At 44.2% G+C, this 13943-nt stretch overlaps 1 pseudogene; it reads right to left on the bottom strand.

Annotated features, from left to right (window-relative positions):
• Positions 1-3384: 3384 nt before the first annotated feature.
• LOC103559869 (uncharacterized protein C2orf78-like) lies at positions 3385-13286 on the bottom strand (annotated as a pseudogene).
• Positions 13287-13943: the final 657 nt, after the last annotated feature.

Raw genomic sequence — 13943 nt, forward strand, 5'->3', positions numbered from 1 at the left:
TTTTAGGAAAAACAGTGCAAAAGATGAAAGAACATGTTTGAGGAGGGAATGAAACTATTGTTTAATGGGTATAGAGTTTCTGTTTGGGATGATGAAAAACTTTTGGAAATGGTAAATGCTACCCATGGGTGTTTGGTTTGGGTTGATCTATTTCCACGACAGGGTTTGGGGCGATCACAACCTATCCTGCTGCCTCCATCTTTCTGAAGTCCTGCTCAATCTTTTGACATAATTTTTACAAATTTGGATAGTGGTGATGGTTGTACAACATCGTAAATGCACTTAATGCCACTGAATTGTATGCTTAAATGGTAAATTTTGTGTTATGTATATTTTACCAGAATAAAAAAGATGAAGGAACAACATAAATCAGAACTAGGTAAGATGATAGAACAAAGAACAGAATTAAAAGTAGAAGAAAATTCGAAAAATGAATATTGAATTAAAAATAACATGAGTGAATGAATATAATGGATAATTCCTTAAGAAACGAGAAAAGGAGGAAATTTTTTAAAATCTTAAGCAGATAAAAAGAATTCTAGAGAAATGGCAAATATGAAAGATAGGCAAAAAATCTAGGACAATTCTGAAAAGGGTAATTCAAATACATGTTAAGAATTTAGTATGCCTTAAAAGTGACACTTCAAATCAGTGGGACACATTAGTCAGTAAATTGTGATACATCCGTGTTGGGGTGTAAATCATTTCTCTGGAAGGATCTGCAGCGTGGCAAAAGTAAATGTGTCTAAGGGAGAAGGTAAATGAGTGGCTGGAGAACTTGGGTAAAAGGGTGAATTTCCATTGAATCCCCTTTTGTACCTTTCTCATGTTCTATCCTGTGCATCTATTACCTCTGAAATCTGACTGCCTGAGTTCAAATGCCAGCTCCCCCAATTGCTGACTCTTCACCTAGGGCAAATTCTTGACACCCTCCAAGCCTGTCCTCTTATCTGTGAAATGGGGTGAGTGATTTCGTGGGGTACTGCCTGCCACAGAATAAACTCCCAATAAATGTAAATTACTAGTGGAAATAGCCCAAACTTCCATGAACTGTGAATGGACAAACTAGTGTGGTGGATCCATACAATAGAATATTATACATTCATAAAAAGGAATGAAGGACTGACACACACTAAAACATGGATGAACTTTGAAAATATTCTGCTAAGTGAAAGAAGCCAGACAAAGTCACATATTGTGGTATATTTCATATGTGTGAAATGTGCAGAAAAGGCAAGTCCATAGAGACAGAAAACAGGTGAGTGGTTGCCGGGGGCTGGAGAGAGGAGGGAATGAAGAGTAACTACTAAAGGTTAAGGGGGTTTCTTTTAGGGGTGATGAAGATGTGATGGGGTAGACGACGATGGTTGCACAGGCTTGTGAATGGACCAAATGCCACTGAATTTGCAGTTTCAAGGGTGAATTTTAGGGTATGAAATTATGTCTCAAAAAATCATTTTAGAAATGTAAAGTACCAATTTTCCCATGTTAACTATCCACTGTCCCCATCTCTCCCCTCCTCCCACTCCATTCCATTCCATGTCCTCCCACTCTTCCCCTGATCACCCCCTCCAGATGCCCCATGAGGCCTCCCAAGGAGCAACTCTGGGCCATTGGGCACATACGTCCTACGCTGATGGAGCAGCGACCCCATGTGATTGCACGCCCACCGCTCTTGCCCCATGAGCTGGACACTTCCAACATATTTTTTTCTGTGCTTTGGATGATGGTGATGTTTATAGAAGCAGCAGGGGGCAAGGCGGATGGAGGAGGACCTCGCAGGCCCCTCAAGTTAATATGTCTGAACAGACAGTTTTTTCAAAGAAGATATACAGATGTCCAACAGGCGCATGAAAAGATGTTCAACATCACTAATTTTTGGGGAAATGCAAGTCGAAACCACAATGAGATATCACCTCATGCCCATCAGAATGGCTATTATTAAAAAGACAAGAAACAATCTTTTGAAGAGGACGTGGAAAAAAAGGAACCCTCGCACACTGCTAGTGGGAATGTAAATTGGCACAGCCACTGTGGAAATCAGTATGGAGATTCTTCAAAAAGTTAATAATAAAACTATCACATGATCCAGTTATTCCACTTCTGGGTATTTATCCAAAGAATATGAAAACATTAATTGGAAAAGATATATGCGCCCCATGTTCATTGTGGCATTTTTCACAAAAGCCAAGACTTGGAAACAATCTAAGTGCCCACTGACAGATGAATGATAAAGAAGATGTGGTATATATATATACAATGGAATACTACTCAGCTATAAAAATGATGAAATATACCATTTGCGACAACATGGGTGGACCTTGAAGGGTGTTATGCTAAGCGAAATAAGTCAGACAGAGAAAGACAAATGCCATAGAATTTCACTCATATGTGAAAGATAAACAAATGAACAAACACATAGATACAGAGAACAAGTTGGCAGTTACCAGAGGGACAGCGGGTGGGGGGAAGACGAAAGGGGTAAAGGGGCACATGTGGATGATGATGGATGGCAGTTAGACTCTTGGTGGAGAATACAATGTAGTCTATACAGAAGGCAAAATATAATGATGTACCCCTGAAAGAAAAAGATTTAGGCTCCTCCAGAAGTTTGATCTCGTCCACCATACTGGGGACTCCAATGTCACTTGCTCTTCTAAGTGCAATGTGACTGCAGCCCATTGCTGCATGTCAATAGTAAAGCGGCTCAATGATCCTGGCTTCGCGTGTTGTTGCAAAGGTTAACTGAAGTGGAGATTTGTGGGCCTGGTGCACAGGTGTTGAGGAAATGATGATTTCTCTGCCAGCCCTGTTCTGGGTGGGCCTCCTGCTGCAGCAGCTCCCATGGGGAGGCCCCTGTTATCAGCTGCCCCGACAGTAACTCAGCCCTGGCCGTTCATTTGGTAGATTCCCTTATGATTTGTACTCACCATCCCCAGCCATAATCATTCATGGATGAGGCGACACAAACATTTTGGAGAGGTCTGTTTCTCCTGTTTTCCAAAACACCAATGTAGTGGTCATGAGACATAAGGCCAGCATCCCTGAGAGGCTTTAGGCATTTCTCCTGGTCAACCTAGACTCACCTGCTGCCATCTTCAACTCTATTTCAATTTTACTCTCTTAACCCTCACCTCAGACCCTGCTTCTGACTTTGGCCATTTCCCCTACTCCTGCTTCTTTTTATAAACTCCTAAAACCTTTCCCCTTTTGGCTTTCCCAGCCCTGGATACAGTTCTTTCCTCTTCCTCAGTTTGTATGCCTTTTCTCTCACTCTCCTGTCCAGTTCTCAGTTCTTTCATGCAGCCTTAAATCCCCACCCTCACCAACAGAAACCACAGTTGACAGCATCTCCAAACTCAAAAGGCTTCTTTATGACTCATCTGTTAATTCTATTAGATTTATTTATTCAGTTTTATTAAGTTTTACAATGTATCAGAGTAAATAAAAATGTATATCTATATTTGGAAAAATAGAAGATTCTAAAAGTGGCTCCAACTGTCCTAGCAGCCTTATATTGCATACCTGTAGTATCGAGCAATTTCCTTTTCTTTTTCCCTCTCAGTGAAAAACTGCACTTTCCCCAAAGAGGTGTACTTGGCAGCCTTCTCACGCTCCCATTGAGCCTGCCTCTTCATGGCCTCCCGCTCTGGCCTCTGCTCTTCTGTGATGGGCTTTGAGACCACTGGCCCTGAAACATTGGATTTCCTCCATGGAATTGGTTGGTTGCTGAAGTCTTGGAGTAGAAATTGGGTTTGAGGCTTGGGCAGGCCCTGGAGCTTGGTCACAGCAGTGGGAACAGGCTGCCCCTGGAGAGATATGCAAGATGCTGTTCTGTAGGGTACAGGCCTTGAAGCAGTGATCTGAGGAGCACTAGGCCAGGTCGGGTAGGTCAAACCTGGTCGAGCGGGGTTGGTGGAAATTGGCTGAGCTGGTCTGGCAGGACCTGTCAAAGATGCAGGAGCTGGCCGGGCGGAATTGACTGCAGTTGGTTGAGCTGAATTGGTAGAACCAGGCCGGGCAGGGTCAGCCACAGCAGGCCAATGTGAGGCCAGAGCCCGTGGCCTCCGAAGAACAGGTCGAGCTTGAGGCTTGTCCATGGACAGAAAAGGCAAAGGTACCAACCTGACCTTCTTGGGAGGTGGCAGCTCATCCTGGGATGGAGGTGGACACTCTTTTTCAGCACTGTCCTCTGCTTTCTGGGCTTTGACTTGAGTTTCCTCAGGACCTTGACCCTCGAGTCGGGTATCCAGCCACGGTTTGATAGCTGGGCAGGGCTGGGGGTGTTTGGGGTTGCTGGAGTTTCCCAGAGCCCTGGAGGAAGAGAGCCCAGTGTTTTTATCACTCTTCCTCCCCAGAGCATGAAACACCTGCACCGACTCCAGCATGTGCTGGCCGAGGCTGGTTCGAGGCCGCTTAAAGTTTTCTTGGCTCAGCTCGGGCTGATTCTTCTTCCACTTCATCTTCTGCATGCTTGTCTTCTCTTCCCCCTTGACTTGAATCCCTGACTGGTGACTCTCTCTGGCTTTCTTGGAGTTGTTTCCTCTGGTGCTCTTGGTCCTTTCCTGCCCATGGCTCTTAGTTGTACTGATCCTGCTGGGTGCAGCTTTCTGAGGTTTGCTGTTGGAGTGCTCGGCCTCATTCACAGGAGCCCTGCCACTGGCTGCAGCTTTGCAAATAAGACCTTCCGCCCCTGACAGGCACTCCGGGTCCTTTGGCTGGATTTTGGCCTTGGGAGCACCATCGAGAGGCTCAGAGGCCTGATGTTTGTTCTTCCTGGTGTTATCGGAGGCAGCCTTTCTGCCACTTATCTTTTGCTGCAGCTGGATGGACTCGATGGCTCCTGTGTCTTTGGCTTGGATCAGCTCGGGGCCTTGGGGTTGATCAAGGTCTTTCAAGGGGTCGAATAGTTGGGGAAGGTGACCATCCTCCATCAGTGTAGCGATGTCTGCAAAGCCACCGCTAGCCTCGGTCCCGTTTTCCAGTGTCCCTTGGCCCTCAAGACTCAGGCTACTCTTTCCCAGATCAGCGTTTCCAGAACCAGGCCGCTCCTGTTGCCTGAGGGGATCAATGCAGGTCAGGAGCTGGAGAATATCAGGAATTTCTAAAGGATGTAGCAGGGGATCTTGGTTTTCTATTGGGATCTGGTTGGGATCCAGAGGCTTTGAAAGGTTGGTGTTAAACTCATCCCAGTTCTTTGGTGCTGGAGACAGTGCCAGAAGGTTACTTTTCGAAGTCTGGAGTGGAGCTGTCAGTGAAATGTCCCCAGGCTCAGGTGGTGGGTTACTCTGCAGCATCTGGGTATTTCTGCTACTGCAGGATTTGGGGAATTCCAGAGTTTGCTGTAGAAAAAATGTCTGGCCCAGGGAAGTCTCCATCCCCAGGGAAGTTTCCACCACTACAAAGGAAGCAAGGAAGAAGTGAGTCACTGTAGGTGAGATGTCCCCCCTAGTAACCAGTGCACCAATCATGCACCCTCCCACAGTGGGCAAGGCATTTCTACTAGCTCTTCTTAAGGATTGTGGACAGTGTCCTGTGCTAGGAGACAAAAGCAACTGTCCTACTTCTTACAGGATATCACTTGATGTCATTGTTCCTTAGTTTTCTCTGTATTTAATAGGGTCATAGGACAAATAAAAGTGATTTTTAAACTATGAAATGTTTTAAAAAGCCTAGGATTCGCCTGTAGAGTCCTTTGGATTCTGTCCACTTTCCTGAGAGAATAAGAACACTTCACACCGTGGACCAGGAGAGGGAGTGGAGCTCTTTCTAATGAAATCAGGACATGTCCTGAGCAAGGGCAGATTCTTAGCCTGCTTGCTTTGGACAGGATCTGGGAACAGAAAGTCTTAAATCCTCATGTCAATGAATGAAGGCAAAGTTAACCCTGAACTGCTACAATGAGAGTTATGCAGTGCCTTCCTAGGACACTAAAGCCATAGATCAGGGAACGGAGTCTGTTTCAGTGTGGTAGTACAGGGGACTGAGCACCGGGGCAGTGAGACATGTGGTGTCCTTTGTTGTCATTTGGGGTTCTCACCCATGTAGCGTAGATGGCCACACTGTGTCCCCTCTCCTACCTGTGTTAGGCGTTCTTATGAGGAGTCTTAAGCAGAGAATACTGAGTGAGGGTAGCGCTTATTTTATTTTATTTTTAAATATTGGCACCTGAGCTAACATCTGTTGCAAATCTTCATTTTTTTTCTTCTTCTTCTTTTCCTCCCCAAAGGCCCCCACTACATAGTTGTATATTCTAGTTGTAGGTGCTTCTGGCTCTCCTATGTGGGATGCCGCCTCAGCATGGCTTGATGAGCGGTGGTAGGTCTGCGCCCAGGATCTGAACCGGCGAAACTCTGGGCTGACGAAGCAGAATGTGCGACTCAACAACTTGGCCACAGAGCTGGCCCAGGGTAGTGCTTTATTAAAGTTGCAGGACATCAATTCTACCTGTCTGTGGCCTCACCACTTCCCAGCTGCAGATTTGACCTTATTTTTGATGTGGACCAGCTTCCTCTCTCTTGTTGCTGTTCGTACTCACCTTGAAATCTGGTTTGTGTGATGGGTTGAGCAGAGACACCATAGTAGAGCCCAGAGGTGGAGGCTGGTGGTAGGATATTTGTGGGCTGAATCTCCTTTAGAACCATCCCCATTTCTGGTTGAGGGGCAGAGGTCCCAGCTCCTGTGTAGGACACAGAGCCGCAGGACTGCAGACAGGGGCCAAGTTCTCCAGACAGCAGAGGCCCCAGTGTGCCGTGACCATAGTAGTACACCTGGCTTCCTTCCTGGTAGGGAAGTGACAGGCTGTGTCCCTGATTTGGAACCTGAGATGGTGTTCCCTGAGCAAGGCTGGCATAAAGTGATGGATACAGTGGGACCAAGTTATTGGCACCTGAAGTTCTGTCATACTCAGCTGCCATAGACATGGAAGAAACTACTGTCCTGGCCAATGACAGTCAGAGTGCAGTCTGCGAGTGAAGATGACTCCTGTGCAGTGCTTCCTGGGACACCCCACTCAAAGAGACCTGGATAGGAAGCAGCTGAGGTGGAGCTCTGGCTCTGGCCAGTCACTCCAGACAGCGTGGTTGTGCTAGAATGTTGGTAAAGGTAGGCACTCCCCATGAGTGGCTGGGAAGAGGTGCCCGAGGCTGATGGCAGTAGCCATGCTGAACTGACAGCTGGAGCAGAGACTCTGGAGAGATTGCAGACACTTCCTGTTGTGGAAGCTGCATCGCTCACCACAGGAAGCGAGAGCTGCAGGGAGTTTGGAGTTCCAAGTAAAGATGGATTTTGGAAATTTTCTGTAAGGAACAAGAGGGTGATGAAAACTCAGTGAGATGATCAACTCTGACAATATTTGAGGAGCAGCATCATCTCAAGGTTGTTGCATCAGGAAGCCTCTCATCCCAGTGCTCACTGAGAGAGCAAACATCCACCTCTTTATGGTGGTTGTAAGGGCGGGAGGAGTTTGTTCTTTTCTGTGTAACTGCCTGTGCTCCCAGCTGCGGCAGAGATGTGCAGAAGCCCCATGTGGTGTGGGTCACACCTTGTTCTCTAGGCTGGAAGCCCCCTTCTCCCTGCCCATCCTTCCCTTGAGCCTCCCCTAGTCCCGACTCATCTACTCTTTGCTAGAATTGAAGTGTCTTAGAACTGGGATGTACTTAGAGACCTTCTGTTCTAACATTCTCATGGTACGAGTGAGGAAACTGCGGCTCAGAGAGGTCAGCTGGAGTAGTCCGATTCTCCCATTATGGCAGCATCATCACCAGGTCACAGAACCTAAGTCTCCTGACTTCTTGCCAGGACTCTGCTCTGACTGTTCCATGACCAGAACCCAGGAGAAGGAGACCTTCTAATGAGGCGTTTTCTTGGTCCCTTAGAAAACAGTGCAGCTGTTACCACTGTCTTCTTCAGTGTCTCATTTTGCTTGTACTGTTCACGTGCTGTTCCCTAGAGTTCACCCAGAAGTCAGCCCAGGTGGTAGGTGTAAAGGGTCGCTCTTACCCTCTTCAAGCCTGGTTTCTGATCCTACCTCCACATGACTGCCTGAGGGTGTGCATCCCAAGAAGTGCTTTTTGAAAGAAAACAGTAATTTAATCTCTCTGAGCTTCAGGTTACTCATCTGTGGAGCAGTTATGACAACAACAACAACAGGAATGGTAGTAATCAAACATGAATAAATGTTTATATTACATATGATTGATACTATGGAGGAAGATATAAGATATGTAAAACCAAAGTGAAAAATCATGAAAAACATATATCACAGAAATATACACATAATAATGAAATCTGTGGTATGTAGCAAGCATCAAAGCATAGTAAGTTTACTAATAAATGAAATTCTCTATCATACACGCTGTGTCTTGAAAGTGAATATTACCTGCTGTATTGTAGTGAATACTATTTAGCAAGAAACAGCCCAGAGTGGAAGGTGACTTTGAATGAATTCCTAGCCAGTACATTACAGACAGAGAAGATATATTAGTAAAAATTGCATAGCAAGCTGAAAAATGCTATAAATGTGAATGTATAGGTGGCCACAATATATGCAGACGGATATTTCAGTAAAAACTGGTTCAAAGCAGAGAGTAACATCCTAAGTGTAAAGGAATTCCATTATGTACTCATTCTTATTTTTCTGAATATGACTAAGTAACAGATGTCAAGCCTAGTACAAATATTTCTCTTAGTATAGCTGCATGAGAAGGAGAAGAGGACACTTAACAGCCATCATGAAGGTTTTTATATTTATCCTGAAACCCTGATTATAATTGCCTTCAACATCCAGGAAAGTGTCATCCCCAAAGACGAAAAACACCAACATCCTTAGAATCCAACTTTAAAAAATTTGGTATAGGAAAACTGACAGGATTACACAAAATTGCCTTAGATAAATGTTGCATGAGAGATGTGGGGCTTGACTTTTTCTTTTTCTTCTTAGGCAGCTTAGATCTAGAAACAGATGGCAGCTGTTTCTCAGTGCGCTCTCTGTGTCAGGAAGAAAATGACTTAAAGATGAAAAGCAGCCTTGACTTGGAACCTACTTATCACACAAAGAGATTAGTCTGTCTGATTCAAGTTAAGAGATATAATTTTTTTAAAAACAATTTTATTTTTAATAGGAAAAACATCTACATAATTTAAAATGAGAATGCAATAAAACAGTGAAAATTCTGTTTCCTCCAGCCACCTGGATAATCACTTTTATTAGTTTCCGGATTATAGGAAGTGTCATTTCTAAAACATATTCCTAAAATGTGTTTATTCAAAACAATCAGGTGCCATCCATGTTCAGAGAGGCAATAGAAAAAAGCAAACAGGCGAGTCTGAGTCTGAGAAGCTGCTTTGCCTGGCGATGCCCTGTTCTTCCTCACTGGCCTTCCTCGGCTGTGAATGTGAGCGTTTGCTCAAGTCAACTGTGCTTCGCCCTGCTCTGAGCACATTTCACTCTGCGCTCTTCCTGCTTCAATTGAAAATCTTTGGTTCCTTTAACATTCTGTGCCAAACCACCTCTTTTTCCTTGAGAGTTCCTCCTTGCTCTCCTCCTCATTCTTCTATTTCTCTTGCCTCTTGGTTCCTGTTGTCCTGTGCTGATGAAAACAATTCTAAACTTCCTGACCTTTGAAGTCTTGTCTCCCTACAGCCCAGTACTCTCCATCATCTCTCCCTACTTTTCTTTTCACTTCATTTAGGTAGAAAATTCCAAACATGTGAATATTGCCTTTTGAACAGCACTAATTAAAATGTTTAAATTTAAATACTACAGTTGAAATGTCAGTGGAGGGAGACCATTACAGATGAAACCTCTTGGTATATATTGCTAGTTTCCTACATCACCTAGGATTTCTGTCTCTTTCTGTGGAAACACCCTCAAGAAGTCTCTGATTTCATTTCTAACTGGGTGCCCTTTAAGACTCAATATTAGAAAACAGAGGGAGCAGAGGAACAATGGATGTAATATCCTGATGTGATGGATGAAGAGAAAACAGAGTTTGTGAGAGAGTCAATGACTTGTCCAAAGTCACACAGCCCGTAAATGTCAAAGTCAAAACTGAAATTAGGTCGCCAAGTTTCTAATTCAATAATTTCCCTCATTTTCCCATACTATATGAATCTACTCCAAAATTTAGGGACAAAATTACATGATGAAAACTTTTGAAAAGTTAGTTTCCAGGGGCTGGCCCCGTGGCCAAGTGGTTAAGTTCGTATGCTTCGCTTCAGCAGCCCAGAGTTTCGCCAGTTTGGATCCTGGGCGTGGACATGGCACCGCTCATCAAGCCATGTTGAGGCGGCATCCCCCATGCCACAACTAGAAGGACCCACAACTAAAAATATACAACTATGTACTGGGGCAGGCATTGGGAGAGGAAAAAGAAAAAAATAAAATCTTAAAAAAAAAAGTTAGTTTCCTTACCTGACATGGTGAGAGAAGATGAAGGATTGGCTGTGGATCCAAGTATGAGAAGATGATACCACATGAAGTCTGAGTGGCTGCCAACAAAGAGCGGTGTGTCCAGTACGAAAGTCACTGGTCACACTGGTCACTTGCGATGATCCAAATTTATTTACAGACAACTCCATGGGAACCCCAAGATTCTACCAGGTGGCAATAGGTCTAGGGGGAGAATGATGTCACAGAGCAGGCAGTTCAAAGGTACGAGACAGCCAATAGGGTGGCCAGATTCCCCACAAGAAGATGGGATTGGGTGGAGGGAGTCGGGGGAGAGCTACAGCAGCACCTGCATGGCTGAGCTCTGGGGAGGTGACATCCTAGGAGCCACATGTGCTAGTCTCTCTTCCCCAGGCTCTTATGTTAGGGAATCCTCTCAACGATCCTTATAGATGTTCATTAATGTAATTAACCCATAGTTCTTTGTATTCTATGAATTATACTTTATAATATATATTGTACATTAGTAATTACATGTACAGTTAGTTAATATCCTTAGAGAGGAAGGAAAAGGACATCTAGGTTGACCTATTACCGTTGTTCTGAAATCCTACCAGGTGATCTAACGGTGAACTTACTGCAGGTTTTAAGGAGCAAAGGAAAGGACTGGGAGCTCTTTCCGTAACTTGGTTAAAGAGTAGGGTGAGGTTTGTTGAGTGCCCCTTGTGAGGAGTGATGTGGTTCAAAGCTCTTCTCTTTCAGTTTTTTCCCCTTGAATCCTACCTTCCTTCGACAGGGCTGGGCTGGGCTGGGTTGGACTTGCATCTCTCTGCTGCTCTCCTTTTCTTTTTTCTGCATTATAGACCTTATTTCTGGGACCAGCCACGATCTTGTATCTTACCCTCTTGGATATTATTTCCTGTCACCTTCCAGCAGCAGAAGTCTTCTTTCCAGTGCCTGATGCTTCTGAAAATGGCATCTGCCCATTAGAAGCAGATGCCAGAGAGCTAGAGACAGAGCTGAGGGCAGAACTCTTCTCTTCCAGCCTTGGGTTGCAATTCTTTTGCCCGTAATTTGCTACCTCTGGCTCCTTGGACCACACAGGCCTCCTTGCATCCCTCTCTTTTATACATGAGAGGCATTTGGGGTCCTCCCCTTTTCTCCTCCCCTAAGTGTATCCAGTGTGGCAGTTGCTGTAGCCTCCTCCCTCTTGGAAACAGCCACTGTAGAACATTGGGCCTCTAGGGTTCTCTGTCAGCCATGGTTGTGTGCAAGGCCAGGCAACATGAAGAGGAGAATAGTGAGAGAAAGAGGAGGACATTCGTGGATAATAGGGAAGAGGCAAGGTGAAAGGGACCTGAAAACAACTGTCTGTGGATTTTTGGGTTTCAGTGAGAAACAGGTTGACACATTTTGCCTTCATTTTGTGTTAAGAGAACAGACAGTTCAGTATATATTTACTCATTTTGCTGAATGCTCCTGCAACATCCACGAATTATGTACACTAAAGAGAACCTTAAATTACTCTTTCTCACTTTGTTTTATGTGATATTACATCATTTATGTTATTCATTGGTATGCTTGTAGAATATGGGTTGTTTTCAAATGCTCTGGGTCTGTCTCCGTGTTTTTCCTGGTTGTGTTTTTAAGGATCCAACACTGGGAGACAGATCACATGCTGTTCCCCTGATGATTGTTCATTTAAGCGTCATGAACTAACTTGACCTGAAGGGTTCTGTGGAGAAACTTACGAGGGGTCTGTGAGAAGCATTGTGGTGAGTTGCACAGTGCCCTCACGCCTAAGGAGCAGATGTCTGCAGTGCACCCGGCTGGCCTGGGAGCCTCTGCTTTTGTGCCCCTGCTTAGTGCTCTTCTCTCTAATCACTCTGGTGACTGGGAGACAGTGGGCGAGGGCTGAGTTGCTGCTGATTTGTATGTGGATTCAGCTGGTTTGGGGAGGAAATCTGTGGATCTAGTCATTTTCCTTGGTGGTAAGCTTTTCAGATGCCTAGGTGGACGTGTCTCGGGACTTTTCTAGTGCGAATGAGTAGGAGGTGTGTGATCCAAGATGCCAAGAGCCCATGAGAAGATAGCTGCTAGATGTGACCTCCAAAGACACACATTTCATTTATAGGCCTATTTTTCCTGTTGTGAAATGAGAATGTTTTGAGTGATGGCAAAGGATGCTTACCTGAGAAGAAATTGTGAAGGGTGTTGCAGTGTAGAGATATGGCTTGAGCTCATGAAATCTTTGAAAGTTTTTGCCCTTAAGCTTTATACATCAGATAGCTTACTTCCATGACATTAGGATGTAAAGTGAGGCCAATGACATATACACACACACACACAGGTCTGTCTCTTCTCTCTGTTCCTGTGGAAATGAAGGGAATCCAGAGCTACTTCAGATTAGGGTTGGTGGTGTAAGATTGGGGGAGCTCTGGAAAGACAAATTCCGGTAGCAGTAACATGTTTACACATGAAAATATTCACTTCCAACATCCAGTTTACTTAGACAAACCCTTACTTGGGCCTTTCCTGGTCCCAGCCTCTATAACCACTTTCTCTCCATAGTTCCAGCCATTTAACCTTAGCTTACAGCCTCAGCATCATCTTAACCTCTAAGAGAATCTTAAATGAAGCAGGAAGAACCTCAGAAGCTTTAGTCCAATGCTCTACACTCTACAGTACAAGCCTTACACACACAGAAAGTCTTTTTTTATAGTTCGGGTATTGTCTTGTTCCATAGAAACACTTCCTGCATTTTGTTCCCATGGAGATAACTGAGACTTGTCTTGCTCTAACATACACCATCCATCTATCCGTGAGGCTCTTCCTTACTCTCCCCATTGTCACTTTTTGATTTTATTAAGGCCTGGAATCCCTTAAACTCCTCCATGTATCCTGGGGCTCTACCACATACTGGCATATTTTGTTAGTATCAACTGCTTAGCTGTTTGGGGCTCAAAATATTCCTTACTCCTATATTTTCCATTCCAGTGTCCTGCGTACCTATTAAGGCATTCTTTTACCTCATGTTGGCTTCATACCTCTGAGGCCTACACTTTTGTTGCTTCCCATTCTTTTTGGAAACTCTGTTATGCTTAGGTCTAGATTTTCTTGTGTCAGCTGAGATGTTCCCACCCCAGCTTGTGTCATTTAGCAAATTGGAAATGCAAGACCAATATAGCTTTTACAGATTCTGATAGATTTATGTCACATTTCGTGTAGTCATGTCTATAGATATTTTTACCCTATGTACTTTTATGCCAATACGACACCTATTGGATATTTTTTTTCATAAGTTCCAAGTGAATATTTTCTGATGTAATATCAAACTTGAATGTGCCGAGTTGTAAGTTTTCAAACTATGCTGTGCTAACTTCTGTCGTTATTTTTCCGAATACCAACCTACTAATATTGACCCAGTGTTAATTATGTAAATATTTCTGAACTGTAAATGCTTGGGGTTTTGAACTTGGTTAGACTATGACTGTCCCAGAAATGTTAAAGTTGGTGATCATTTTATCCATTCATTCATTTATTTCATAACTCT

Source organism: Equus przewalskii, chromosome 14 (assembly GCF_037783145.1).
Source record: "Equus przewalskii isolate Varuska chromosome 14, EquPr2, whole genome shotgun sequence".
In the NCBI taxonomy this organism is placed as follows: Eukaryota; Metazoa; Chordata; class Mammalia; order Perissodactyla; family Equidae; genus Equus; species Equus przewalskii.